The following is a 5,698-nucleotide window of genomic DNA, read 5'->3' as shown; positions in this document are numbered from 1 at the left end:
GAGAGAGAGAGAGAGAGAGAGAGAGAAAGAAAGAAAGAAAGAAAGAAAGAAAGAAAGAAAGAAAGAAAGAAAGAAAGAAAGAGAAAGAAACCGTAAAGATAAAAACCAAGGGAAAGCTCGCAAGCTCTTAAATTCTTGGAGGAAAGATTTTATAGTGACTATGTATAACATCAAGAGACTCCTCATAATGGGATGGTGACCTTATAGCCCGCCTGCTGTGACAAGCCCCTACAGAATGGAAATGTCAACCATGCCACATGGAAAAAGGCTCTAACTTCCAGCACGCCTCAGCACAGACTGGGAAGTCCCAGCTTCACTCCGGAGACTATCCGGGAAGATGCTGGCATATGACACGCATGCACCCCATCCCATTCTGCTCCCTACCAGTTGAAGTTGTTCTCAGGAGGTTCAGAAGAGATGCTCAGGGAAGCACATTGTCTTGTGAGGATCCCATCATCAAATGTGTCAGGGTACTGAAGTATTTACTCACCAGTGCCACTCCTTTTGGGCATGGTTGACCTTTAATGCTATTACTCTGGCCGCATCCTCCCTCTGGCCTGGCCTGCCAGCCATGTTTGAATGCTCTGAGGATTCATACTATGACTCTTTGAACCCAGTAGCCAGGAGCTGCCTTGGTGGCTCCAGTATTTCTAGTCAGCAGTTTCCTGCGGGAGAGAGGTCCAGTTGCTGGCAGCCCTCCCAGCTTTCTGTGCAGCCTCCAATTTATCATGACCACTGGCCTGGGAGTCACAGAGAAACAAAAGGTAGACTGGCTTCCTCAGAGTTCAAAAGGCAGCAAAGCCTGGGGGCCATATGCAGTCACTTGCTCTTTAAGAGACAGGAGAGAAATAAAGGCCCTGGCCCCTTGGAGTCATGGAGGGCAGGATGGTTTGTCCTGCAGGAATGCTATGACCAAAGGGCATCCCTGTGAAGGCCCTTTCTGTTCTGCAAATGCATCATGGGAGAAAGCGGCCCCTCCATAACAGAAGTGACCATTGTGAGGTGAAGGAGTTTGCATGGGTCTATGGAGGCAAACAGGAATTCCTCTGCCAGGGAGAAGACCTAGAAGGGCAGAGTAACCCAGAGGCCATTTGGAGCCTGGGGGGTATCAGGGGCTGTTGAGAGGGTGAGATGGCCTCCAGCCTGGAGATCTGAAATCAGTCCCTGAGATCCTTACGGTGGAAGGAGAGAAACAGCTCTCACAAAGTTGCCCTCTGACCCCCATGTCTATGCATTATAGCGCATGTGCCCACAAATAAATGAATAAGTGTAGTTCTTAAAATGCAAAGGTCCTGTCACGTGAGCAGAACCTGAGCCAGGACATGAGTCCACTGCTGTCCTTGGTGAGTTCTGACAGCAACAAGAAATGTTCTCCAAAGACAGCCAAACCAAGGAGGAGAGCATTACAGGAATGAGAGACCCTGACGAGGCCTGAGAAGGCATATGCTAAGACACATGTGAACAGGTTTGGGGGCCACAGGGGAAGATGAGGGTCTTGTGGGAGGGAGGTTTGAATGAGGCCTTGTGGAAAGGGGAGAATTCAGCCCACATTGACTGAAAAGGACAGTTGAGCAAACGAGCTCACACAGGGGCCAGGGCAGATTAGTGGCCAAAGGTCTGTTGTGCTCAGAGAAGAGTCCAACTGGCTAACAGATAAGGTCTTAAACAGACGGTGTCACCTCAGTGCTAAAACTGCTCTTGAGCAATCATGGAGGGTTTAGGTGGCTCCTTGCACTTAGCTTGGTTTCAACAATCATCTTCAAATGGTCCAGGAGGGAGTACATAGGAATCAGCTTGTGAAAAAGGAGTTCTTCAAAAGGCTGGAACCGTTGCCATGATAGCTACTCTTGGTTGTCTACTTGACTACATCTGAAATTAGTAAAACCAAATGGCTAGGCACACCTGTAAAGTGTTTTTAAAAAAAACTAATTAAATCATTTGAAGAAGAAAGAGCCACTTTTAAGACACATCTTTAATCCAGGTCTTTCAATGAGAGAAGATGCATCGTTTATCTGGGCCATACCTTCTGCTGGCAGCCTATATAAAGGGTATGGAAGAAGGAAGCTGCCTTTCTTTAGCCAGCTTGATCTCTGTTGTGGATGTCCCTGGTGCTGTTTGTATTTTGATGTTAATTTTGCTTTCCCAGGAGGGGTTGTCTAGAATAAGGAATGAGTCACATACTCAGGTGACTTCTTGTCAACCTTCCCCTAATAAACAAAGGAACCAATCACTGACCAGTGGGCAGACTTCTGGGTTAGACAGAAGAAGAGAGGAGGCAGGAGAGAGATTGGGGCTTTTGGATGGGGACAGTGAAAGAACAAGATGTAATTACTAGTGTCTCCCAGTTTAGATGTCGAATACACCAGGATTCACTACCATAGGATTTAGATTTAATATGACTTACAAGATTAGGATTCTAGTTGATGCACCCAGCGATTGAGTTATCATTGATTCTGAACTAAGTTTGTGTGGTGTTTTCCTTCACAGTGTGGCTCGACTGGGTTCCAGAGAGTATGGTAGTAAAGTGTGGGTTTGCCTGATGTGCACCACAAAAGGCCATGGACGTTTTGAAGCATGGGGCTGGTGTGGTAACAACCTGCTAGTGGAACTTGGTGAGCTGGGTGGAAAGATTTCAGAGCTCTGGGTCAGAGAGTCTCCACAAGATGAAAGCAGGCCAGCCATGCCTGCCAGCGCTTGGCCAGCAATAATGTGGATTCGTTTTTTAAATTTCCCCCAATAGCTCTCATTCTCAATAACAAGAGTCCATTCCTTCACTGGCAGTAGAGCCTACTTCTTCAGGAACCTGGTGTGTACTGAAGACCATCTGAGACATCTGACCTCATAGACTGAACCTTCTGTTGGTAACCAGCCATTGGTGGACTAGCTGGACCACAGCCTGTAAGCCATTCTAATCAATCCCCATTCTGTAAGTTATGTTTCTCTGGGGAACCCTGGCTAATGTAACTGCTTTTTACCAATGGTCCAAACACACCTCTTCTTCTCAGAATATTGAGCCTACGGCCCTGGGGTACAGGAATCTCTTTCCATCTGGACCCAAGAAAGCTTTGAGGGCTCTTCCAGTGACCTTTCAGCTAAAGGGACAAGCCAGTGCTGACAACTCAATAGAATTAGTATTTATTGAGCCCCTCTGTGATCCTAGAAGAATGCACAAAGGCTTTCTCCTAGCCGTGGCTAACGAGAAGAGGGATGGACATGGTCAGTCCATGTGCTCAGCGTAAACAGAGGCATTTGGCCAATCATGTAGTTTGAACTAGAAACAGGGGTGGAATTGTGGGCACTCAAGCTTAGAGAGCTGGAAGAGGTCCCTTGTTCTGTCACGTGGGACCACATGCAAGAGGAGAGAGCAAAGTGAAAGGGGAGCCTTGGAGGGTCCCCAGGGGTACAGAAGGTCAAACACAGATCTCGCATCTCCTGCCCTGGTAACTAAGAGCATAGCCACTCCTCCCTGGAAACTGGTGGACATCGTGTTGGATCCTCCTGGCTGCTGATCTCTGAGCCAGGCAGAGTGGGTGGGGGGCTGACCTCTGCAACCAGCACCAGTGTGAGGAGCGTACCACTCCCAGGTCTCTCCCAGCCACTGGCTCACAGGCAAAATGACAGCTTATCAGAGGTTGGAGGGTGGGGCTGGGGTTCTTTAGAGAGCAGCAGGCAGACCTCGAATCTTTCCCTCCCAACCTCAGCCTTGCCTCTCCAGTCAAGAGCCGGTTGCTATGGGACTCTGGGAAGTTCACCAGAGTTCTCTGGCCCGTTCTTGGCTCTTGGGGCAGTTGGCTGTGTTTTAACTCTCCCAGGCACTGCCAGATTTTCCTTGGTGCTTCCAGACCAGGCCATCTCCTCCAGAAAAAGAGCTCAGCTGAGGTCACTTGGAAAGTAACCCGAACTGGGGCCCTGCCCCACTTTGTCTCTGCCAACTAGCCTTTGTTCCTGTGCTCTTTCCCGCTCCCGCTCTTGTTGTCCTGGCCTATGTTACCATAGGTCACACTGTGGTCCCTAAACATGGGAGTATTATGCAGCAAAAGTTTGACACAACTTGTTTGCATCTAGTGACTCTGGGGAAGCACTAAAAATGGAGTGCACCCTAGGGATGCTGGGTCATGACATCTTTGTAACCATTGGTTTTCAGACTTCTGATGGGAAAACCCTCGGTACAGACAAGCTCATCCTACAGCATCACACATTCCTGAAGAGTCATAGAGAACCTGCTCATTTATGTTGTGACTTATTACACACACACATGCACACACATACACACACACACACATGCACACGCATACATACACAAACACACACACACACACACACACACACACACACACACACACATTCCAGTAGAGCTAACTAGAAAGAAAAGGGAACATTGAAAACATAAAATAGACCTGGTAGAGAGGCAAGGCCAATGTGGACACCATAAAAATCCCACATGTTTCCCATGAGCCTTAAGCTTTCCAGCAGCTAATATGAGAAGAGAACTTTGTATGAAATGAACTTTGGAAAATTGAGGCAGATTTTGAATGTATTAATGGAGGTTGCTATAAAATATGTTTATAGTGGACATCTGGCTTTGTTTTACTTTGTTTGTTTGTTTTTCTGCTCTGCAGCTCTTCCTGAAGGAGCCACCCCTTCCTAACTTGATGTGATGAAGGTGGGCTATCGGTAAAAACCCACCCTGGGTATGAGGTAGGGCAGGCACCCAAACTCCTAGTCAGACACTCTCAGGGAAGTCTGAATCTTGGAGAGAGACATGGGGGTTGTGGGTGTCTAAACCGGAGGCTCCTGTGAGAACACGGTCTTCAGGGGACAAGTCACAGAGTTCTGCTGTCCAGAGCTGGCCTGCTCTGTCCTTCCCGTGGTCTGACTTTCCACATGTGCCTCTGAGACTGTGAACTGTCGGCATCTTTCCAATAAATTCCTTTTGGCTTAAGATAGCTCAAAACTATTTTTGTGACTTACAACCAAGGACTTCTAAAAGATATGAGATAAAAGATAAAACTTTGTGTAGAATATGAGAATGCCCTCAAAAAGCAAATAATTCATTCAGTGTTGGTGTCTTAGGAAGTTACACTCCCAGACCTTTCATTCATGCCTGTTTGTGACTTCATGAGAGTTGGGGTGCAGTTAATGAAACATGTGGGGAAAAGGATTTGGGTGTTGGGTTGCCTATGGCGAGGCAAAGAGAACTCTGTGGTCAGGAGAGCTAAGTTCATTTTTAGTGTTAACTAATACTGCTTTTCTGTGCTCAATGAAAACCCCAGATGACCCCATTCCTTGCATGTTATTTCACTAGTTGAACTACAGGATATTTAGAGCTCTTTCCCTGGATTTCCAGAAGTGGCTGGCTATCCTCACCCAGGCCATGACAACGTGGGATGAATGATAAAGGTCCTCTGGGAGCCTTCTCTCAGTGTGTCCAGAGTCTGCCCTCGTTGAGCCTAAATTTCCCTAAGTCTCATCATGACCACACTATAGCCTGCCTGGTCTGTGGGGCATTTATAAAAGGCCTGTGGGCAAGAGGAAAACAGGATTAGAGAATGACCAACCGAACACTGGCTGCAGGATGCCCCATGACTTTAGTCAGGGTGCACTTTGTGAAGTCCCTAATTTGGCTTTGCTCATTGTATAATCAAGTCAACCCCTCATTCATGGAACAGATCCCTAATGTACAGGCATTAGAAGTTAG

The sequence above is a fragment of the Mus caroli genome, chromosome 1, assembly GCF_900094665.2.
Source record: "Mus caroli chromosome 1, CAROLI_EIJ_v1.1, whole genome shotgun sequence".
NCBI lineage: Eukaryota > Metazoa > Chordata > Mammalia > Rodentia > Muridae > Mus > Mus caroli.
Note: the sequence above shows the minus strand (reverse complement) of the source record.